Here is a 26277-nt window from a genome sequence, read left to right on the forward strand (position 1 = left end):
TTACTGATTTAATCACTCATGTTAAAATTTCTCTTTCCACTTCTTATCATTGGAAATGACCAGATAGCAGTCATCAGCGTTTACCCCTCACTGTAAAGTCCGTTTTCCCCCCAACTAAACAAAAGAAGAGGACCTCCAGCTGAAATAGCAAAATTTGACCCTATACTGTTTGGCTGGATGATAAGAAAAGTGTTTTTATAATCATTATTATGATAATAAGTACAGATATTAATCCTGGAAGTTGAATAAAACCATTCATTCACTAATTATATCTACAAATATGTATTGTGAAGGATGTGAATCATGGTAATACAAATCCCATGCTGTATATACAGTAATTGTATTATTCCTAATGCCCTGTGTAGAATTTCAACTTGACTGACTTATAAAACCAAGTAGAGATAAAAAATATTCATATAGTACATAACAGGGTTGTTTTTCCCCTAACAAATTTACTTCATTTGCTGTATGATAGTTTGAACTTTTGCGTTGCAAGCCAGAATCTCTTAGTGACAACTTGCTATAAAATAAAAACGTTAAAAATGATAAATGTACCCAGCCGGTTATTAGCACCAAAACACCTGGCAGACATTTAGTAACACAGGGGCTTTAGTAAAAAAAAAAAATTATATTGATGAGTCTTCTACAGTATTGGCCACATGGTTTTAGAGTTAGGAAAAGAATAGATTTATAGTTTTGGAACTTTACAACTTAAGCTGGCTGCCATGGTGACAGCATTGGGGTTGTAAAAAAAAAAAAAAAAACATGTCACGAACTTTGTCCAGGCTAAATAAACTGCAACTTCATAACCGCTTGCTTCCAGGAAAAAAACACGAGCTTGCCACAGGGATGATATTCAATGATGTCTAACGTAAACAGGGTCACAGATTTTATATTTGTATGAGAACTTTAAGAGTTTTCCGATGTGAGCAGGTACAGTATCCGCAGAATCGGCCATTTTGTCCTAGCATAACTACGCAGTTAATCAGATCAATGGATCATGAGACAAAAAGGAGTCATATCCTCGAGGATTATCCTTGTAACATCCACGTGAAGCCAGATTTCATGCATGCAAAGATGTTTGTCCACAAGAAAAGAAGTTCAGCCTTCTGAGCCTGCTGCAACTAAACCAAAGATAAAGAAAGACACAAAAGAGTCTAATACTCAATTATTTATGTCGACGCAAATAAAATAGCTTCTTGCAATGATTATTTTAGCGAAGAGTGGGTGTTTAGAAAGACAGAAAGAAAAACATACACTGAGCAGCTCAGGTTATTTATATTAATGAACTCCGACAACAAATAGGCTCACATTGAGACCCCCGACACCCCCCTCCATCTTGACTCTTCTCCTCAATTCCTTGTAGAAATGACACTTGCCAGACTGACAAAGTGGAGGAGGGGTGCCAAACCCAGCTTTGTTGTAGGCAACATGTTCGTTCGTCATGGTTCTCCTTAGGGAGGCATTATGTCTTCTCACCTGGCACTGATTAATGCGACTAATTGACAACTAATCGGTTAGCAAATGACTTGACAACTATTTTGATAGTTAATTTGTCTTTTTTAGAGACATTATTGACCCAAAAAATTGCCCATAATATTTTGTGTGCCTTTTTATGGCGTATATTCATCTAATTTTCTTTTTCTATTGACCCTAAAAATTGCCCAGAATATTTTGTGTGCCTTTTTATGGCGTATATTCATCTAATTTTCTTTTTCAAAAATGTTATATTGATTTAATTAGGTGAAAAATAGGAGGAAAATTGAAATTATGCCTTAATGTTCCAGTTGCTGCCCTCTGGTAGACGCTATAGGTCCCACAAAGTACAGACAAATAGGCTTAAAGACAGTTTTTGTTCCCCATATCCATCAGGACTCTGAACTTGCGGTAGCACAACACACAATCCCTCCTATGTAATAATTTCGGGGTGAAGTAATATGAAAAGACGTTGGATCTGCCTCCTACTGGCTGACTGCAGGTAAGTGAAAGACAGTGACAGGTAAGTGATCTGCTCGGGGGGTTATGCGGTGTATCCATAACGGCAGAATGCCAAATTACGAGTCCGAAATTATCACTTATTTGCGTCTTTTGCCAAAAAAAAACACATTGTGGAGAGGCACTACCAATTTCGTCATACTCAGTTTCTGTGTATGATGATGATAAAGCCTATGTCCAATTATTATTAATAAAAAAATAAATACATTTTGTTATGTGTTTTGAATAGAGGAAAACAGTAAATATTCCCATTTTTTTAGCAGTAAATTGTATCTTTTTCTAATATTCATCTATTCAAGTAAACTAAACTGCGGTTCAGGGTAGGAAGTCTGGCAACACATACACATACACACATGTACACACATACAATCCAACATTGCCAGGAGACAACATGTCAGTGATCTGTCTGTGTGTAACAGTGCAGAGCAAGTGAAAATCTATGTATGTGTGTTTCAAGGAAGCAGAAAAAGAGGAAAGTTGGACAGAATTGGAAGGTTGGCCTGCACACATGCACTAAGAAGCACTAAGGAACATGGCCCCGGCTCATTTGTTCCCACTGACAGCAAAGGAGAGCGATGGATCTCTACAAGATGAGCCTGAGGGAGGGTGACAGTTGTGTGTGTGTGTCTGGCTACTTCAACTGTACCTCTACAAGTGAGCATAAGTGTGTCTTTTCAGTTTTAAGTGATAGTATCGAGAAAAGGACAGTACGCTGGCTTTGTAGAGGTCAATCTGTCACATTAAAGCTTGACCCCGGAAACAGTCGCCAAGTGGCCCTGAGCGATTTCACCCACACTTGATAATTCACTGTGAAAAGGCCCTATGTGTAACAGAGACTTTTTTGTTTGGAAGCAGGTGCTCGCCCTGAAAAAAAGAACTTTATTAAAAAACATACAAGGGGCTGATTTTTCACAATGTGTGATGGTAAGCTATGGTGATGTGGTGAAGTCCAATCAGGATGTGTTAGTTGAAATTGTGCAGTGACTCTTATTTAACCAACAAGATTAAAAAAAAAAAAAAAAACTAAAAGTATGCAAATCAGTTATAAGTATAAAACATTAAATTGATTGGTAGTTGATGACCAAATTTGCAAGTTATAATTAAGGTATGATGCAGTTAGAAAGAAAGATTTGGTGAAAAAAGGGAAAATATCTGACTGAGATAAGCGTGAGGACGGATTGATTCAACTTTTATGTATTTAGTTAAAAAATATTGAACTGAAAAGTCAATATTCCCATTTATCTTTATTATATTAAGTCTGTATTATTGAGCAGAAGTAAAATATGGTGTAATCTTCATAGTCGTAGCAGGATTTTATAATTAAAAAGCTATATCATGATTTTTTGGTTTAAAAAAATTGGATAAACATAGAGAATGTGACAAAAAGTATCAAACATACTAATTTCTTTAAAAAAGTGGTAAAAATAATTTTTAGAATGTGACGAAAAGTAGCAAACCTACTCATTTCTTTAAAAAAGTGGCAAAAATAATTTTTAAAAATGAAAATATGACAAACCTACTCATTTCTTTAAAAAAGTGGCAAAAATAATTTTAAAAAAATGAAAATATGACAAACAGTGCGTGCAAAAAACTGACTAACAGACTTTTGGCTTAAAAAAAACATGAATATGATGTCACTTCTAATTTTATAATGAGAATCTGCAATAAGGGCTATAATACTATAATGTATTCATGTAATGTTGAAGACATTTATGGGAACATTTGTTGAACTCAATTTATATTAATTTAGCTCGAGGTCACAATGACTTACGGGTTTGAACTCTCACTATAACTATACTAAAGTAATATCAGACTGACTGACATTTTGAAGTACTTTAGTGATAAGCAAAGTGTTACTTGCATAGCTTCTGACAACTTTCCATACAGCGCGTAATCATGCATTCTGATTCCCCTTTCATAACTGTTAGCCTAATATTCTTATTCACTGACATCACTCAAGGCATTTTGGACGTCGGAAATGAGGGCAATGAGGAAAGTTGTGCTCATGAATAGACCCATTTGATTAATTGTTGAGCTCTCTGTGATGAATTAATAAAAAAAAATGACGCCATTATTATGGATTCAAGGAGGAATTTTTCTTTGGTGTCTTATTAACAGTGTCCTCTGGCCATTCTAAAGAAAGCGAAGCTGCCAAATGCAAGACACATGACATCCCGTGACGCTTCTTGTTCAATTACATATAACTGTGAGGCTTGACTACTCCATGGCAATTTAAGGCTGAAAACTGATAAGGACGTTGCCATGTGAGGCAACAAAAGTACAGTATGTTCCTCCGATTGGAGCTTCAATATAACGTCTGTTAGAAAAAGGGTTGAATTATAAATTAACAGCAATATTAGAACAAAAATATATCTATTGTGTCAGATTGTTTTTTTTTTTGTTGGATTTCTCTAAATTGGAAAATGTGAGTCTTTTTCAAGAAACAAATTACAGAAAAGTCTAGTGCAGTATGGGCAAACTACGGCCCCCGGGCCAAGTCCGGCCCATGAGGCGTTATAATCCGGCCCGGCGATGTTGTCCAAAAAATGTATTTTTTTCTATTTTTTCCCCCAAGATGACGCCATCACGCTGAAGCCAGTGGCATTAGGTCTGTCCACTCTTATTTGTTTTTTTTTGTGTTTTACAGCCTTGCTATCCTTTTTAAATAACATTTTAATATTTCTTAATACATTCCTTTTTACTTTACTTTGTACTTTTTACTTTAATGATGAGTGATGAGTATGTTTATACATTAGTCCTTTTTTTCTGTTTATGTTTCATATGTACTGTTAACGGATGCACTTTTTTATATGTATCATATCTTGTGCTGACCTGGCCCATCTGTCAAATTTTTAAAGTCAATGTGGCCCCCGGGCCAAAAAGTTTGCCCACCCCTGGTCTAGTGACTCTGAGAAATAAATAGGCTTACTTGTATAACTTGTGCAGCGTCACATCATGTGAGTCTCAGCACATTGCAAAGTGTTTTATGTTTATAAGTTCTTGTTGCTATGTGTACAGTCACATCAAATTTCCATAATATCACATACCAATATAATTGATAATTGATACACTGCGCTCATGAGATCTCATATCGCGGTTTGATCATTATTTTTGATTGATGCAACTGTGTTGAACATTTCGGCAAAATCAAGTACATTTTTCCAAAATGAATTATAATTCCAGTTGTTTTTCTCATATTTCTACTTGGTTTAGATGACAACGTAAAATTGGAAAGGAAACAAACCCAAATAATATAACATTTTCTACTATACGAGTTATCCAAATGGAACCTTTCAAAAAAAATCACCTCCATATTTTTGAGTTTTCTCATGATTCCATAATTAATGACATACACATGCTTACATGATTAATGGCTGGTTAAAAATCAGTATTAACACACAACACCCTATTCTACAACACAACAAACTTAATGATCAACAATGACTATCTTGTCAACACAACAGGCTTGTTGCTATGCTAAACCATGTCAGGACATTAAAATGATATGCTTGACTGTTGATCACCGTCTTACAATGTAATCCCATCCAAAGAGCCAAATTCTCCCCGCCTTGTGGTTTATCCTTGTCAGAGTGGGAAAATCTTACTAAAAAGTGACAAGCAATAAAAAATAAAATAATAAAAAAAATAAAAAAAATCAAATCTTCAAGCTGGGCTGTCAGCTTTCACCGCAGATTTATTATTATATTTTCTTAATAGGCTCCAATAGCTGCTGTCAAACGTAAATGAACAGTACTCTAAATCATAGGCACAGATGGTTACATATATCAGCTTTACGGAATTGTACTGTATTATCAAGACATATTAATCATGAATTATTTATTGCAGGCGGCTTTATGTGATTGTTGAAATTCCAATTGCTTTCACACTAGAAATATTTAAAGGGGAAAAGTAGGACATTTTGTTGACGCAGTCGGAAAAAATAGGTAAGTATGCATCTCCAATTTGGTCAAGTTTTTAATGTATCTTATTTTACTTTTTATTTTTTATCCCTTCTTTTACAGTGTGCTGTTCAAGCCATTTAATGAATACTATTTTTCTGTCAATGCTTCCATTTACATACTGTTTTTCAGTTTTCCTTGGTTTCTTGCTGAGAAGATTCATACTTCCCCAATGGGAAATAAAAAAAATACAGAATCCATCATTGTGAAAATACTTTTTAGGGTGTTGTTTGCTTTATTTCCACTTGTATGCTTGCTTGCTGGGTCTTTTACAAAATAGAGAAATACTTTGAACTCATTCTTAGGAATCATCCAATCGGGTGGCTCTTTTTATCCTTCAGCCTATTTAAATGAGTTTGTCACTAATCGATTTAAATGTCAAATGGACGAATGTTTACTTTTATTGTCGTCATAAACTTGAGATAAAGCTTTGGTGATACTTTTGATGTTGGCTTGATTCATTGATATTGTTATAAATCTGCATAGCATATTTCTTGATCACATTAGAGACTTTTTAATTGAATTTAGATGTATTTTTCTGCAGTAAGTCATTTAATATGTAACATGTTTATCGTTGTTTGCATGCAAGATTTAAAATGGATTCCTTATGGTCCACTAAAAGAAAGGATTTTACTCATTTGCAGATTGTGACGATTTGCAGCAGACTGCCGTAAAAAACGAGTGCTTCAAATGAATATGACAGCTATTATGCTGAATTAAACATGAAAAAGGAAAAGGAACATGCTTCTGTAGAATAGAAATTAATCACTTAATCTCCCTCTCTTTAAAAGTAACCAAATAGGTCTGTCTCTATGTTGTTTTTAATTCAACTTAATGGTTTAGATGGTGGCAATACTCCAAAAAAAGGGTTCTTTCATTTATTTATCTGTTTGAGGAATATAAAGGCTAGAAAATTATCAAGAAAAGCAAACTAAAAAATCTTTTATAAACACACATCTCCCAAAAAGTATCCCAAAATCTCTGTGGCCATGTAAAGCCAAATTCCAGTACCACCCTTGCCTTTGGGTTAAGACTTTCTAAAAAGGACCCAGCATTAGAGCCAGAGTGTAATTTGTCTTTTCCACTGATATAAATAGCTCAAAAGAGGTTAAACGCAAAAAGACTAGTATTTATTGAAATAAATGAGAAGGATCAGTGAATCTATTGACCAAAATTGTTTTAAATTAACGTTTAGATTTAAAGGAAACAGCTGGTCAACCTTTGTGTCCAACAAGCAAATAAATCATCATCATAGACTATAACAGCATGCAATTTATACTTAATCTTTTTTGCTGCAGCTGTGTGAAGTTGCATATCCAATAGGTTGACAATGTTTTTGAACGATTTGTATCGATGTGTTCCATTTTTTTATGCGGAACATTTTTGCCAATTTAGAAATATAGGTATAAACGCACTGTTTACCTTGACGGAAACACAAAGACATTAGGTGTACCCACATGCGCTAATTCCCATTCCCATTGAAGCCACAAACACACAAAAAGAGTCACACCGGCTCAGTGAAACAAAAGCAGAAGCAGGCACAGACATAAAAGCAAATGCATACAAATTAATGTAGAAAGACAGTGTAGTGTGGACCTGGCAGAACACACAGTACAGTCACAGTCAGTTGTACAACGTTCAAGTAGTCCAACAGATAACAATTCAACCTTGGTGAAGCCTAAACCTGAAGCAATACTCCACAGTGGAAAGCAGCTTACAAATGGACAATGTTGATTCTGCATAATAGATGAGGCGGTCAATCGCAGCGCACAGCAGATGGAGAACAACACGACTGCACATGCAGCAGAAGCTAAAGACAAATTACACACATGGACTCACAGGTATGAGCTCAGGTAGTTGCACAGATAGAAAAAAAGGGGACATATATGACAGAATATTTTCCCATTTTCTCAAATTAGTGCGCATATAAGCCGAACTGTCATTTTTTTTTAACGGCAAATACAGCGTCTGTGTGAGAAGGTCTCAATTAACAATCTGTTGCAGCTGTTGCCCTCTGGCAGACACTATAGGTCCCACAAATACGGACAAATAGGTTTAAGGACAGTTTTTCCCCCACATCCATCAGGACTCTAAACTTGCGGTAGCACAACACACAATCCCTCCTGTGTAATAATTTCGGGGTGAGGTAGTATGAAAAGATGTTGGATCTGCCTCCTAATGGCTGACTGGAGGTAAGTGAAAGACAGTGAGAGGTAAGTGATCCAATCGGGGGTGATGTGATGTATCCATAACGGCAAAATGCCATTTACGAGTCCGAAATTATCACTTATTTGGGTTTTTTTGCCGAGAAAACGCACCTTATGGAGAAGTACTACCAATTTTGTCATACACAGTTCTGGATATGATGACAATGAGCTAAAGCCTATGTCCGATTATTATTATCATTACAAACTTCTCATCTGCACGGCCACTTTCATAATAAATGACGACTTTTAACTGCTTTTTACCTGCTTTTGTATTCGAATTCTCTACTCAGGAGTATACAAAGAAAGAAGACACACTTCCACTCCTGTTATCCATCAACATGTCAGGGGATCGCTTGGTGTAGAAAACTGCAAATAACTCACAAACAAGCATGTCTCCACTGTAGACACACACATACGCCGCAGCTAAGTGAATTTCAAAATCAATTAATTAAAACGCAAGGCCATCTCCTGAGGGAGTGAAACACAAATTGTTTGAGAAATCTAACCCTGGTTTCCCAAATCAAAGATGCTGGGCTTTAAAAATATGAAAAAGTGGATGAATACAAAGTGCTTGGATACCTGGCTGTTTATTCATCTCAAAAAAAGGAACCAATTTCATTCATTTCATTTAATTTGGTAAGATTCGGCTTTTAACTCATAATAATAGTCATTTTTGCATCAAGCAGGGCAGATTTGATCAGCAAAGACATTGTGAGATGGTTTTAAATGCATTTAATGGAACCCCCCTCTCCTTTCCCCCCATTTTTTTTCTAACTGTCTCTTCTGATTAGTTTCAGACCTTTTTTAAGAGGAGTGATATTGATTATTTGACACAAACAGCCTGAAAAAAGGTGTGTACGTGTGTTTGTGGTTTAATGCATTTACTACATCTTGTCTGCATGGTTTCAGGCTAAAAATATATAATATAAAATCTAGACTTTCCACCCTTGTCTTTTACATAAAATGGAATAAGCAAAAAAACATTCAATGGAATACTATCCTGTCAATTGTGTGCCATATTTTTTTTTTCCTAACGCAAAAAAATCTTGGATAAAGGTTCAAAACGTAGCATTAGATGGTCGCAATGTGTCGATTTCCTCCAAAAAATAGTCATAAAAACAAGTTAAACATGGAAAGAAGCTGTAAGCAGTAAAATTTTGGGTACCAAGCATGAATACATTTCAAAGTTTTTTGTCGACAAGTTGAGCCTCAGGTCAAAAATCCCATTGATTCATAACATGTGCTCGACTTTTGCATCCTAATTTTCGAGTATTCGGTGAATAGAGTCTAAACTATGTAAAATCGAGATGACGAAGAAACTCCAAACTCATCATAGCATGCCTTTAAACCCTTTGTTTTGTGCACCAGTCAAGCTGGAATAGAAAAGGGCCTTCCCCAAACTGTTGCCACAAAGTTATAAGCAAAAAAATCAACCCAAAATGTGTCACTCTTCCCACACAAGAGTGACCACAGCAAGCCATGTTTCTAATTCATATGATTTTTGTGGCTTCACCCTAAACTTCCCTGCCTCCCTTTCAATTACCCAAGCTTTGACTTGGCACTAACGACATCCAATTCCAAAATATATCGATCAGCTGAAAACGAACGGGTCTTGCAGAACACAATTATTATTTACTGGATTCCACAGTGTGTCTACACAGTCAACTGCATGAATGGCTTGACAGCCTAAAGCAGAAAAGGTATAAAAGCCCTTTGGTATAAAAAAAAAAAACAGACCACAACCATCTTTTCTTTTCTTCTGTCAGAGCGCCTGCAACTCACCTGGCAACCCAATCTTGTTTTCTCTCCCTGTCTTCAACCCACAAAGTGTTCCGTGTCTTTCAGTTTATTTATCTCCATCTATCTGTCACCTCACACAGTCTATTATCATCCAGCTAAGAGCAATGGACTTGGGAATAGAGCAACACTAGGGTAGTCCAACCACTAAGGGTCAAAGGTGAGTCTGCAGTAGAATTAAAGGCTGAAAGACTGTGCCACTCTTCCAATACGTTCGTAGCACACAATCTAGACTAACACCTTCACAACAGAATTCTTTTTTTTTATAGCTGCAGCTGCTGATACAGCTGGGCTCAAGGGAAATGCGTGGGGGTTGTTGTCTCACGGTGGGCCCAATAGGACGTAAACCAGTGATAGCCTTATTAAACCTTGGGTTAAATAAGCCTTTAAAATAAAATAATTGCCCCTTTCAGTCTAAATTACGCTTAACATGAAAGCCTCTTTTTTAAATAATTTAGTTTTACAAACAGACACTGGAGAGAGTTAACTGTGTATATATTGCTGGCCCGATGGCAAATTGAAAAAAAACAAGCGTAAATTATAGTCAACACCATGTTAAAAAGTTCTGGAAAGGACAAATACTGGGAAATACTGTTTATAGAGTTTAGGTCTGGATTTCTGAGGTGAGGAATCCAGACAGATCGTATTTTTTTCTCTCAATTTCTGAAAAAAAGAACGAAAGGCACCATAATAACCGTGCTGTTTAGTCAAAAGAGAAATATGTAACAATAGTATGTGAAAGAAACGAGCATGTTAAATAAACACTGTGACCGGACGTTTGGCCGCCGGATGTTTGGTCGGCGGACGTTTGGTCGGCGGACGTTTGGTCGGCGGACGTTTGGTCGGCGGACGTTTGGTCGGCGGACGTTTGGTCGGCGGACGTTTGGTCGCCGGATGTTTGGTCGTCGGACGTTTGGTTGGCGGACGTTTGGTCGCCGGATGTTTGGTCGCCGGTCAAATGTACTTGGATATTAAACAGTACTTGGATATTAAACAGTACTTAGATATTAAACACTACTTAGATATTAAACTACTTAGATATTAAACAGTACTTAGATATTAAACAGTACTTAGATATTAAACAGTACTTAGATATTAAACAGTACTTAGATATTAAACTCCTTCTCTTAGATATTAAACTCTCGTGAATATAATTTTAAGAGCTGGCTTCAACAGTAAACTCTCTGTCACCATTTGATCGGCGACCAAAAGCTTGGTGACCAAAAGACCGGCGACCAAACGTCCGAGCACCTGTGACTACCAAGTAAACTGTGGGGAAAAACAACTTGATAGAGTAACACTAAAATCAGTTTCGTATTCTGCAACCAAACAAACAAAAAATATCAGTCAGACCTACACCAACAGTTATTTTTAATCGCTGTCTAATGTAACCATACAACTATATTGCATAGAGTGCATGCATTTTGAAAGTAGATTTGCATATATAGTAATCCATTTTCCACCTGTACTTGCCCTCCAGCATGAAAAAGCCAATATACTATTAAGGAGAGAAGTTTGCAACGCCGGCAAAAAAAACAACAGCAATTTGGACAAGATATGTACTTGAGCTTTTATCTGTTTTTGGAGTAAAAAATTGGAGCTATGTTTCATAAACCTTTGTAAGGACGCAGAGGCAAAGAGAGACAAGGAAGAGTCAGCAGATGCTGTGAGCACTGTATCGCTTACTGCCTAATGAAGAAAAGCAGCATTGGCTTGTGGGATCCAATGTTTTTAGACTTGCTACACTGGCATCCTAGAGGTGGAATCTAATTAGTTAGGCACAGGGAGGGGATTGCATCTTACTTCTTTCCCATACTACAGTACACCTTTGTCTTTGATTATTTGATCATAGATAATCTCAAAACAAATTCTGAGGAAGAAATAAACCTCAAACATCTTACGTTATAGTTTGAAACCAACTGAAACAGTGTTTTAGCCTTAGAAATTTGGATGTAGATTTAAGAGTTCCATTAAACTGCGTGATACTTTTTCTACATAGTCTCTGATTGGCTATTGTAAATGAGAATAGAGGCTTTCCTTTTACAAAAATGTCAAGTTAAACAGTAAAAAGATACTTTTGCAAGGGCAAACTTTTCCTTTTCTGAAAAGAAGTTGATTAACAATATGGTTTGGTTGAACATTGTGATTACAGAGTACATCATTTCACCTTTTAGAAATAAAAAAACATTCATTTTTTTCTTTTAAATGCTAATTTTTGTTCCAAACATTTGATATGAGCTTGGAGTTCAGCAAGTTCAGGATAGGTAAATGCTTCAATTGAAAGCAAGGGCACAAAAGAAAATGTGTAGTCAACCTTCAAAACTTTAGAAAAACACAGTTTGGAAAGGCAATAGGTTGTTCCAACTTCCCAAGGCTGAGCAACGCCCACACTTAAGCTCAAGGAAATGCTAATTAAGCTCCAGTTGATAAGCCTGGACTGGCCCCTTGTATAGTAGTACCTACCCTGAAGAGAGACCATTAGCCTGGATACGAAACCTACCCGTATAAGCATCCGTTTACCAGCCTGCCTGCCACGGGGTTACGATTTATTATCTTTTTAAAACTTTACGAGGCGTTAGCATGGATAGGGCTGCATGTGCATTACAGTACGCGGGGGCGCTCATGCAGTGTGTGCTACTGGCACTTCCTGCCACTTACGGGCAGCCCCACAGTAGGGAGGGTCTGTTAGACCAGAACAATGCCAAAAGGCCCTGTCGTAAAAACAAAATACCATGCTCTTGATACCACAATGAAAATACACATACACACACACATACACTCTACTGGTTGACTGCACCTATCTGGATGCATAACCAAGGGAAAAAAAGGCATCGGCTGAGCTGCTGAGTATGCAAAAGCATTCAAAAATACACAGAGACGTACAAAGAAAAAGTGCCAGTGACTTTGAACAAAATGCATGTCAGCATTCATTGAGATCCGAACAGCTTTGACGTGGCACCGCAACCAAAATAATAAGACAAGAATACAAAAACAACACACACACTCACATGGCCTTAAAACTTATACTGAGTCAGTCCAAACAAAACTCCACTGAGCTCTCAAAACGCCCCCGAAAAACAGTTGGCTTGCGTACAAAATTTCCCACTGAGAAATTCACCATTTCTTCCCAATCAAGCTTATGGTTTGCAGTTGTAGTCACGATGGGTGGATGCAAAATAAGGAATAAAACTAGAAGATGCAGTAGAGTAAGAATGGTGAGGGATATAATGGTTTACATCAGATTGTACTATTACTATTGGAAAAACGTTATAATGAAATTTCCTCAATCTACAAACAAAAAAGAACAAATTAATCTATCCATATCTTTCCAGACAACATTTTTCACATGAGAACATGTTTTCAACACCTTTGGGTTGGTTGGCGGGCCGCTTTAACGTCAACTTGATTTCAGGTGGGCCGGACCATTTTAGATATATTATTTAGATTTTTTTAAATTATAAATGGATTAAAAGAACTGGATTAAAATCCCTGAATATTCAGTTTTTATAGATCTAAAACAATGTTTATTTTAGATTTTTAATATATCTTTAGATTTTACAAAATGATTTTTGAACTAAAAAGACAGAAAAAATGATTTAAAAAATACAATTATTGATTTAAAAGGGGAAAAAATCAGGAAATTTAATATACATCTATACTTTTAATTTTAATTTGATCCTAAAACAGAAAGTCGGTACTCATGATTTACTTTCTCGGGCCACATAAAATGATGCGGCGGGCCCGATTTGGCCCCCGGGCCGCCACTTTGACACACATTTCTGTATTCTATTCAAAAAGATGTTTCCAGTAAAAAAAAAAACTAGAGCAGGTGCCATTGAGACCCAGACAAAATAAAACTTCTCGTAATACTGGTCTCCAGCCACTTATCTTACCTCATATAAGGTATATCGTAAAAAACGGACCTAAGAGTGGAAATCCAACAGTGAACAGTGAAAAACCCTGACGCCCATTTTAAATCCTGTAATGTCAATGCGGCTTAGAAAACGCTGATGAAATGACCTCCCCGACTAAAGCTTTATAACTTTGCACATTTTGAGAGAACATTCAGATCAGACATAAATTGTAACATTTATAGTGGTACACATCTTAAAAGGTCAGTACTTGTGCTTTTTTTACAGGGGTGAGCCAAAAAATATTCGCTTTTAAAACAGTCTGGGAATAGCATATGATGATAGGTAAAAACATTTGTTATTAAATCGAATGAAAAAAGTGATGGATTCTATCTTAAGAGACAAAAAAATGAAGCCACGACTGGTAGAAAGCAGATGGCCGACAGTGGTCAGCTGGTAAGAAACAAACAGGTCAGCCCTCTCCTCTACTTCCATCTAAGATTCATACATTATGCAAAAGTGCATTCACTTGGAAGAGCCCCAAAAAAGCTTCTATATACACTTCATCCATAGCTTCCATATAACCAACCAAACATGTCTAATAACAGTCGCAGGATTAGGAATCAATTTGTTTAAAAAATGACACCAATCAGCCTGAAAATTACTAGTCAGAAAGAACAGGCTTATCCCATAAAATATTCAAATTGTAAAAAGATTGGCTTGATCTGAGTTTGTATACTGTATTTTCACGACTATAAGGCGCACTTAAAAGTCTTAAATGTTCTCCAAAATACACAGTGCGCCTTATATATGGAAAAAACAGAAAACCAAAAACGAAAAACCACCACTGTCGGATATTAAAAAAACACAAACGCCTGAACTGAAAAAATACTGTTAAATATGCAAATGCCATCTTAGTTTACAACATCTTCCATCATATAGCTCCTCCCCCACTGCAAGATTTTAAACAAAAAAAATCCAAAACATCAACAATGGCTGGCTCTAGAGGTGACTGTAAAGTAGTGAGTGCTTCGTACCTGGAAGTCAGTAGCAATTATAGTATTTTCACGACTATAAGGCGCACTTAAAAGTATTAATTTTTCTCCAAAATAGACAGTGCGCCTTATAATCCAGTGCGCCTTATATATGGAAAAAAGTAATTCATTGAGGGTGCGCCTTATAATGCGGTGCACCTTATAGTCGTGAAAATACGGTACTCTTCTAATTTGCCCCAAAGAATCACTTGGGTGCGCCATATTGAATTTTCCATTGGTATGACTTCCATGGAAAACAGTCTACCCTGGAGGTTTATTAATTTATTGATTTCTTCAGGAACAAGGTTTACATCATTCATTGAAAGCAACAAATATTTATTAAACCATATGCTTTATAATTTGAGTCTACAAAAGCCTTTTTGGAAGACTATACCGACTCCAATTCATTTAATTTAACTGAATTGATTTGCTTCTACTAGGACATTTAAAGCAAAAAAAAGCAGTGCAATTAGAGACACCATACGGTTTATTACACTACTTTCCCGAGGCACATTGGCTTCAAAAAAAATATGCTGACCGTGCACTTGTCTGATCAATTCCATTTGAGCTCTATGAGTGCTAAGTGCCTACTCTCTGGCCATGCAAAAAAAAGGACCCCGGTAGGCTACCTGCAGTGAGGAAAAACAAGTACTTGGAGGGATGTACTGACGGATAGAAAGAGAGACAGAGTCAGACTGAAAGAGAGAGAGACAGATCAAAGTGAAGTATAAGTTGCCAGAGGAGCAAAAGCGTCTTGTCTCGCAACAACTGCAATCACAGCCCCTGCCAAAATCACAGGATTCTTCATCAAGAGGCCTGACAGAAATGTCTCAACAGGCGTTAGTTAAAGTGCTCGGAGTGGACTGCAGTTTGTGCAGTGTACTGTGAGAAAGGGGTCGAAAAGCTTTTGATTTGACTGTAATATCGTTTCCTTTGCTCTGTGTTCTTTGTGGAATTTTTACATAACTCATTCGGATGTGTATTTAAATAAAAGATGTCTCAGCATGATGATGAATTGCCGTTCAACACCACTTTGGATGACTTTTTTTTTTAAAACCAATTTCTTTCCTGACAACATCAGTACACTCTTAACAATACTTCTGTCAATGTAGAGGCAGAATATGTGATACAGTTTAACCTAAGCTAAGATGCAATACTTTAACTCAAGGGTCGGGAACCTTTTTAATTAAGAGAGCCACAAACAACTCATATTTTCCAAAGTTATTCCTTGTGAGCCATACTACGAATTTAAAAGTCAAAATACATACATGTAAACAAGTGCCTTTTCAAATTTTTTTTTGTAATTTCACCACTTTTAAAGTGGAAAAACATGAATTTTCTTTAAAAAGATTCTTATGCTGTTGCTAATCAATCAGAAGATGCATTCCAGAAGAGTCTACTGCAAAAAATATGAAGATTAAAGCAGTTCTAGATGTAATATCTCAGTTCTGTCACCAGCAATTTCCATATTTTAACTCACAGGTTAGCAAAGAGCCAAATGCACCCATCAAAAGAGCTACATGGATCCCAAGCCGCAAGTTCCCTACCCCTGCTATAGAATATGCATTAAATAACTAAATAGTACAAAACAATAAGAATTGGAAAGGTCTAACTCAGACAGTTACGCGATATCCATTATTTAATATCAACAAGATATGCTTCTACCCGAGCCATAGGTCCTCAACCCCTGCTTTAACTCTTTAAGTATCTTAGCTGTGTAACGGAGTACCAGATGAAGTGTCTAGTAAGTGTATGCACCTTCATAACGAACCAATCAGCAATACCAATAACACGGGCACATTCAAGTACACCTTGACAAATCCCATTATTGTAACAAACGGCTTGTTTGCCTGCATCTCTAAACATAAGGCTGTCCAGCCCAACCTTATCTCCAGTTGTTAACCCGCTGGCAGAAAACACAAACACACACGCACACCAAGATTTCAATGTGCACGACCCATCTGTTCAACTCTCCAGACTTGCATCTGGCCTAGCCTGAACTATCGCTTGGTACATGTCACAGTGAATTTGCATCATACTTTACAAAAGACGTGTGTGCTTTTTTAAATGTCTAAATTAAATTCATCAAACCATCAACGGTGCAAGCCCTTTGTTTATGATACTTCTGCCGCTCAGCAAAATGTTTTTCACCCTTTCAAACTATATTACCGTATTTTCACGACTATAAGGCGCACTTAAAAGTCTTAAATTTTCTCCAAAATAGACAGTGCGCCTTATAATCCAGTGCGCCTTATATATGGGGGAAAAAAAACAGAAAATCAAAAACAAAAAACAACCACTGTCGGATATTAAAAAAACACAAACGCCTGAACTGAAACAATACTGTTAAATATGCAGGTGCCATCTTAGTTTACAACATCTTCCATCATATAGCTCCTCCCCCACTGCAAAATTTTATACAAAAAAATCAAAACATCAACAATGGCTGGCTCTAGAGGTGACTGTGTAGTGAGTGCTTCAAACCTGGAAGTCAATAGCAATTACCATATTTTCAAGACTATAAGGTGCACTTAAGTCTTAAATTTTCTCCAAAATAGACAGTGCGCCTTATAATACAGTGCGCCTTATATATGAAAAAAAATCATTCATTGAGGGTGCGCCTTATAGTCGTGAAAATACGGTATATCATTTTGAGACATATCAGGCTTGAACAAAGACTGAATAGGTTGTGTGTGATCTTCACCGCAAATTGTTATATAAGCTGGAAAAGTCCTATTATCACGGGAGTTTACTGTGAATTCAGCTGCTCGCCACGCGGACTGCCGTATCTGTTGCGTTGACGTGATGCATGTGACACACTGATGACAATTAAACATAGAGCAGGCAGGAGACATCTGGCACAGAGGCGATGTAGCGGACATGATGCAATGTTGACCCTTTGGTGTCAAAACACACAGTTTCTGTCACATAGAGTATGTGTACACATGGGGAAAATTGAAAACCAACAGAGGTGAAGGCAATAGGATGATGGGCACTCACGAACAGATGGAGAAACTCCATTGGGCGATATTAATATCATGAATGTGTGTTTAGTTGACTAGTTAATTTCTAATATGAATTTTAATGAGATGGATGGATGTCGCGTAGATGATGTTGTGTTTTCTTCTTGGAACTTTAACCAAGATGAGACTACAGAACCTTTTCAGTCGAGATATGCGGTACAATTGGACCTAATTTTAATCGTGACCGGACGTTTGGTCGCCGGTCAAATGTACTTAGATATTAAACTACTTAGATATTAACCTCTCTCTCTTAGATATTAAACACTCTCTCTTAGATATCAAACTCTCTCTCATGAATATAATTTTGAAAGCTGGCTTCAACAGTAAACTCCGTCATCATTTGATTGGCGACCAAAAGACCGAGGACCAAAAGGGACCAAAAGACCGGCGACCAAACGTCCGAGCACCAATTTTCAAACATGATCAATTAATTATCCCTTCTGCACAGTTGAAAAACGACTTATGATCAATTCATTGTTTTGTACTGCAACTGGCTGGTGACCAGTCCAGAATGTACGCAGCCTCTGGCCTAATGCAGACCGGTACTGACCCTTATGAGGATCTGAATAATTGAATTGAATCCCCATCCATCATAGTACCAAAAGAGGGCTGTGTTTTTCTAATGAGGGAAGCTATACTCAAGCAGGCAAAAACTTGACTACATCCGTTTGTGGTTACACAAGGACATGTTGTTATACTTTGCATGCATTCACATTTCTAATGTGGGAAAATCATTTTCTTGTCATGTCAAGGACTATCAATGTACTCCCTTTAAAGGGAATGACATATTCACACTGATTGGTGTCGAATGGAGTAGCACAATTGATGAAACGGAACTACAAGAACATGTACACTTATAGACGGGTCTGTTGCATGTGGTCTTTTGGTCATGGGACTAGTGAATATAGATGTATATATTCTAAGACTAATGCATGCTTGGATCTGCGAGTGTGAAAGAGAAAAAATACAAAAGGTACATCAGGCAACATGGAAAGGAGGCTAGCTGTCAGGATGTGGAGCCTATTGTGCGTCCTACAATGAAGATATCAAGCCGGCAGGAGTCCTATCGACGCTCTCCATTGAGTCATTAACATCCGGGGCCAACTGCTACCTCCGTGTCAATGTGTGTGTGTGTTGTGTATCGTGCAATAAAAAGTGGATTTTAAGGATTTTCTCTCAAACTGAGAATCATTTGCATGACAGGGGTGGGCAAGTGATTTACTACCTCCTGATGAAAGCCTTCTTTAACCTTTCTCAATCTAACATAATCTACTCTGTTTATTCATACACAAGGATTAAGTCTATTTTTAAGGGGTTTTCCAATTTGACTTGACAAATTACAGAAGTAAACAGAATTTGGGTTGGATTATCCTCTGTAACGGCAAATCCAAAACTGTGAGCAACCACACGGGATATTGAAATACACTGGTTTTATTCAAAATCCTTTTGCTAACTTTAAATTGTTACAACTTGCTCTTATTAGGTGAGCTGGAGGAGCATGTCACAACTGAGTGTCTGTGAGAAGCATGGTACACCCAAGATTGGTCGCCATTCAATCACAGAACACTAAATCTTCAATGAAACTAAGATTTTGGGACTAAAGGAAAACCCATAGGAAACCTCTATAACATTTTCACTGATAAAATGAACTGATGAGAACCAAAAACCATGTGACCCTATGTCACACAGGAAGTAAACTATAAATTCAAAAAGCAGTCAAATTAAGACATCCTACCTCCTCCATACCATAAACATTACTGTCTATGGCAACCAACCCCCTCCCCAGGAAACAAAAGCCTCCGCCCCTCCCACGTTGTCTGTTAGTTAACAAGCACTGGCACCATTCGGCTTGTAAAAGAAAGCCCCTCCAAGCCACCACTTTTTTTTTCTCGTAAGAAGAAAAAAAAAACCTCCTTGCTGTCCATAAGTGGACGCCTGCCCCCACCTCCATAATTACAATAATCACTCAAGCAAAGCTAACCCTTAATAAGGCACTCATTTAACTCATTGGCTGCCAATGACGGTGCTCGACAGCCAATCCATTTTCAGTACTGACAGTAGTTGACCACTGCCATCTCATCTCATTTTCTGAACCGCTTTATCCTCACTAGGGTCACAAGGGGTGCTGGAGCCTATCCCAGCAGAGTTCGGGCCAGAAGTGGGGGACATCCTGAATTGGTGGGCAGCCAATCACAGGGCACAAGGAGACAAACAACCATTCCCGCTCACACTAAGGTCAATTTAGTGTCCAATCAGCCTACCATGCACGTCTTTGGAATGTGGGAGGAAACCAGAGTACCCAGAGAAAACCCACATAAGCCCGGAGAGAACATGCAAACTCCACAAAGGTGCACCAACCTGGATTTGAACCTATTCTTAGGCCGAAACGCTAACCACTCATCCACCAGGCTGCCATCTCTCTTAAATAAAATTGATTGGACGCCTAGCAACATCCAATCCAACTCAAAGATTAACACGCACAGCCCTTCTTCCCAATTTAAATGAGTCAGAACACATAACATAAACATTTGGAATAATATTAGAGGCCATAAAAGAGTATATTTCTGTTTTTACTCATTTTACATGAGATTTTTTTCTTTCCTCCACATATGTGGACATCACAACTCGGGTCATATAGTCACACTTATATACTAAATGTCAATATTATGGCGGCTGTCCGTCTCACTGTGTTCTGCAATTGGCTGTCCCCTGCTGGTTGCCAGTATAGTTAGCTGGGATATACTTCAGCACCCCCCACGACCCTTGTGAAACTGAGCGATTCAGAAAAATGAATGAATAAGATTATGGTCTAAATTAATGTGATACGGGTGTTTTTATTGGATTGAAGCATTTATTTCAAGCACCAATGCCTATAAAAGGGCTAATACTTTTCCCATTGAGACAAAAAAGAGGGACAACAGGTCGTTAAATCACAAAAATATGTTTCTTATGATTTAAATCGACATCTAACGCTATTTCAACGGACAAAAACGAATTTCAGAGGACATCCAGGATGATGACTTTCCCCCACTGCGCTTCAATCAAGAAACCTTATAGTCGAAAAAGCATCTCCCAGATAAGAAAACTGTTGATTTAATCAGTATCAATAAAAAAAGCGACCAAAAGTTCTCTGACAATCAAACTCGAAATGTGTCAACATCCTAATAGACCATCTCCAATAGACAAGACAAGGAACAACCAATCTAGGAATCCGAGAGAAAAAAAACATCTCTGACAATTCCAATTTAAAATGATATATGCTTATGAGTTAAATCCTCTCCAACGGCTACTGACCGCAGTGCGCTTTGTTTACACTGCGCTATGAATGGACATAAAGTTGTACCACAACGAAAGACCCGAAAAAAACCGTTACCCCCCCAAAAAAATCAAAACATCAAACATGCATACCATCGCTTTCCATGCAGCACAAAAAGAAAACAGGTGAGATTCAAACATACCACTATAAACCATCACCACGAGGACAAAACTTACCTTTTTATGACCATTTCAACGTGTTTGATTGAAGCGATGCTGCGCGTTTCTTCAACCGAAGACCCAAACTGTCGCCCTCCTCCTCTCCTCTGAGCAGCCGTTTAGTTTCTCTTCTTTTTTTCCGAGTTATAAATCATTCCACATCCTCACCGATGTCCCGTTGTCTTGTCGTTTCTCCTTCTTTAGTCTCCTCTGGCTATAAAACGACGTAGAAAATGAAGGGCTTTTAGATCCCAGTCATTTAGTTTCTACGTCGAATCGGGGGCTGTGCGCTTAACTCCCTCCCAGGCTTTGTAACAGGAAACTAGAAGGAGGAGGAAGAGGAGGAAAAGGAGGAGGAGAAAAAAGGGACAGAAAACAGAGTGCGATTTTAAAATCCTTAGTCTTAAAGGAGTTGGAAAGATCGCATCTCGAGAAGTTCCAGAATGAAAGCATACGTCGATGTTGCATGTGTCGCTGTGGCAGCCTCAAAAACGAGTGTCCAATAGGGAATGTGCGTGCATTTGTGTGTGCATACGTGGGCATATGTGTGTGCGCGCGTATGTGTGTGCGCGCGTATGTGTGTGCTAGAGCGTGTGCTTCTACTGCACGCATCGCAGCAGGACATGGGTGATTTTTTTCTTCTTCTAGGCAGATATAAATGGATCCCCGCCCATTGGACTCTGTGAACAAGGACCCCAACACAGTGGCGAGGGGCCCCCAGTGGTCATTAGCTACCCGGTGAAGACCACTTCCTTTGTGTGTGTGTTAAGCGAAGGCTTGTTCAGGAGGCGCTCCCCAACCTGCTGTATGACCTTTATTTTAACACGTCCCTGGTCCCTTTTCACAGAGTTCCAAATGAGCAATTGGCAAGGGGTAGAGTTGGCACTGAAGTTTAAAAAAATAGGATTTTAACTCATTGGGTTTTCTGTTTCAGAGTCAGTTAAAGTTTAATTGGACCGATATCGTTGTTAGGGGTTAGTTTTTATTCATTTTCTATTGTTTTGGGGGGGATTTACAGGCAGATTTTTGTGTGTTGCTCGCTTTCTGTTGATTTTTGGTGAGTTCCTCTTAGTTTTGGGGGATTTTAGCATTTATTGTTAACACATTAGCTCAAATTGATCGCACAGTTTTGATGCCAGGGGTCGACAGACTGAATAAGAGAGCGTACTTACTCTCAGAACGCACAAAATTCTAGTTTTGCGACACCTGAGTCAAAAAAAGCCGGGGATCGGCCCCCCAATGGGCCACTTTTGGCCCACGGGCCATATGTTTGACACCACTTGATGCCAGGGGTCGACAAACTGAATATGGCAGCACACTTACTCACAAAATTCTAGTTTTACGGCACCCGAGTCAAAAAAAGCCGGGGATCGGGCCCCCTAATGGGCCACTTTTGTCCCACGGGCCATATGTTTGACACCACTTGATGCTAGGGGTTGACAGACTGAATAAGACAGCGCACTTACTCTCAGAACTCACAAAATTCTAGTTTTACAACACCTGAGTCAAAAAAAAGCAGGGGATCGGCCCCCTAATGGGCCACTTTTGGCCCACGGGCCATATGTTTTACAGCCTATAAAGACTATAATAGATACATGTGTGTACGTGGGTTAGGGGTTCACACAAACACACATGGCAGGCTGATTGAGCACTTCATATTGTCCCAAGGTGTGTGTGATTGGTCATTCTCTGTGTGTGCCATGCGATTGGCTGGCAACCAATTCAATTCTATTCAATTCAAGTTGTTAGCTTGGTCAGCTGTTCAGTCATTTTGGTCTCCACTACAATTATTTGGGGTCTCGTTAAAGGCAGGGCAGTAACATCACATTAAAAAAACAGTATGTGGACAAAAATGTTGCATTTATGATGGGAAAAAAAAGAAATCCTGTTAAATTTGGTTCTCTTTGAATAAGAACAAAAAGAACAACATCTAGGAACCATAGGATCTCATTATGAAACAGCATGTGACAAAATGTTTGATTCATGATGGAAAAAGAATCCTGTTAAATTTGGTTCTCTTTGAATAAGAACACAAAGAACAACATTTAGTAACTAAATCCATATTTATGCCACCATAACATTACACTATTTTCAGGTTCCTGCAAACCAAAGATAAGTTTAATTCCGGAAGCAAAAATTTAAAGCAACAGGTCTCAAATTAGGCATTTGGTCATCTGATATCATTTCCTATACACATTTATGCCAAATTAAAAATGACCAATCAGCATCCCTTTAAGTGATATTTACTGTATATACTGCATACATGTTGGCTATTCATGTTTCCAATTGCTAAGTAAAAGTCAAAACTATAATATAAACTACTTTTAAATGTGATTACTGCATAATAAATGCCATCCACCCCCTAAGAAATGACAACACATTACTATTTTTTTGCAGTTAGCATTTTCTGTTAGCATCAAAAGCCAGTTTGACATCCTAAAGCTTATTTTTTTTCCCACCAAGCAGTGCATAAAGGTCAGGTAAGTTTGTCACAGTACAGAAAAACTCATGGTTCTAACCACATATTTCCAGATGAGTGAAACAAAAGGTGAAGGAAGGAAGGAACGAAGGAAGTTTACGGATTTATATCGACTCGATATCAAATTTTCCCAAATGTCAGCTTGCTCTTCCATATGCATTTGTTTCTCAGTCCAGTTTTGCATGCTTTTATTTGATGTGTATAGGCTCTCCCTTCATATAATTGACTCCCTGAAAGAAATATATATTTATAAAATATGTCTTGCAATTGCTTTTATTACACCGAAGCGCCTCTATTGTTTTGTTGTTGTTGATTCAATTACCTGGGAGAGCACTTTTAGAAATTCAACCAGGGGAATGTTATAGTCGACCACTTTCATACAGTGCAAGACTTGCCTCTAAGGCTTCCTAGAAGCGTGGGATAATTTGGATTTTCCTGCTTTCCACATAATATACATATAAAAACTAAAGTGTAGATGCTTTTTATTTCTATTTGTTATTTTTTGCGAGTGAGGCGGATGTAACTTGTATGTAGACATAGCTTGGTCTCCTAATAAAGCATGTGGAGGTTGCAATTGCGTCAAATTGTCACTGTTTAGTCTTCATAAAATGGGCGGGGCATATCAGAAACTCATGGATCTGCCATTGTTGGGAGATTCAGGACCTCATTCAGGTCTGCCCTTAAAAAGTTCTGCTTATAGTACTTTTTACAGCTCCAGTTTTCAAATATATTTAATTTATTTAGAACCAAATCAGGCCTCACGGACAGGGACTTGGGTTCAAATCCAAGTTGGTCCACCTGTGTGGAGTTCTCCCCGGGCCTGTGTGGGTTTTCTCCAGGTATTCCAGTTTCCTCCCACATTCCAAGGACATGCATGGTAGGTTGATTGGACACTCTAAATTGCCCCTAGGTATGAGTATGAGTGTGAATGGTTGTTTGTCTCCTTGTGCCCTACGATTGGCTGGCCACCAATTCAGAGTGTCAGCTGGGATAGTCTCCAGCACCCCCTGCCACCCTTAGTGAGGATAAAGTGGCTCAAAAAATGAGATGAAATGAGAACCAAATCATGAAAACAGGTTTCCAGGACCTTCAATTCTTTTTTTTGTTTGTTTTTGTTTAAAAGCCTGCAATCACAGTGATGGAAGAAGCCTCAAATTCATCCGCATTTTGGTTTATGACTCATTGTGCATCACTGTCGAGACACTGAAAGCTAAAACCTTTTGCTATAACCTTGCATGACAAGCCTTGACAATATGCAAGGACAAATTAGTCACTAATGTAAAAACTCAACTGAGCAAACCAGCCGAACAGAATTCTAACAAAGTGTCTGTTATAGAATCACCAGTAAGGTTAAATACATAATATATCAGCATTATTTATTTTTGGCTAAGCAACACAGTTCTGTTGGTGCCGGTTACAACATATCGGGTTGACTGAGAACAATCCATAATGTATTACCTTTCAAAGATGGCATTTTTAGTTCAAATGGATGCATGTGACCAGGAAGTTGTTGCTAAACAATCACAAGGAAGGAAGCTCTTATTGGAAGGAAGGAAGGAAAGCTCCTCCCACCACTTTTGTGCAATGTTGAGGGTGGTGTCTTCTACCCTGTAAAAGAAGAGCAGCAACAGGTCATTTCTTTTCTGCTCCTTCTCACCACACTCAGCTGACTTAGCCTCTTCTGGACTGCTGTAATTGCTGTCTAAACGTCCCAAGATATTTTTAAAACTTCACAACTACAACCTTCTTTCACTATGACACTTCTCACCCATGGAATACCTATAAAAGGTGCATGGTTGATGTTAGAAAAAATGCAATGCATAGTTTGATGATCTAGTTATGAGTGAGGAAGTTGTAATTGCTTAGTTTTGGGATCCATTTGCTATATTTTTCATTTCATCTTATGAACTGCTTTATCCTCACTAGGGTTGCAGGGGGTGCTGGAGCCTATCACAACTGACTTTGGGCCAGAGGCAGGGATACCCTGAATTGGTGGCCAGCCAATCGCAGGGCACAGGGGAAACAAACAACAATAAAAAAATTAATAAAAAATTGATGGTCCTGGTAAACCCATTTTCATGATTTGGTTTTTAACCCATCTCATTTTCTGAACCACTTTATCCTCACAAGGGTCGCAGGGGGTGCTGGAGCCCATCCCAGCTAGCACCCTGAATTGGTGGCCAGCCAATTGCATGGCACAAGGAGACAAACAACTATTTACGCTCATACTTAGGGGCAATTTAGTGTCCAATCAGCTTACTATGAATGTCTTTAGAATGTGGGAGGAAACTGGAGTACCCAAAGAAAACCCACACAGGCTCGGGAAGAACATGCAAACTCCACCCAGATGGAACGACCTGGATTTGAACCCAGTTCCCCCACTGTGAGGCCAACGATCTAACCACTCATCCTTCTGACCGCCTATATTTTTCATTAAATTCTCCCAAAAAATTAGTTA

The 26277-nt window shown here is 38.2% G+C and overlaps 1 protein-coding gene across 4 annotated transcripts in view; it reads right to left on the bottom strand.

The window, feature by feature from the left end:
* Positions 1-26277, bottom strand: part of LOC144215582 (semaphorin-4C-like) — a 221232-nt gene that overhangs the window by 50283 nt on the left and 144672 nt on the right. For 2 of the 4 annotated variants that reach the window (XR_013330450.1, XM_077744618.1), the window contains exon 1: positions 21359-21847. The gene's annotated coding sequence lies outside the window, so the exon portion shown is untranslated. Of the gene's footprint in view, positions 1-21358; positions 21848-25277; positions 25428-26277 lie in introns of those variants that run through there. The other 2 variants (XM_077744620.1, XM_077744619.1) reach the window with 2 other exon arrangements.

Source organism: Stigmatopora nigra, chromosome 22, assembly GCF_051989575.1.
Source record: "Stigmatopora nigra isolate UIUO_SnigA chromosome 22, RoL_Snig_1.1, whole genome shotgun sequence".
Lineage (NCBI taxonomy): Eukaryota > Metazoa > Chordata > Actinopteri > Syngnathiformes > Syngnathidae > Stigmatopora > Stigmatopora nigra.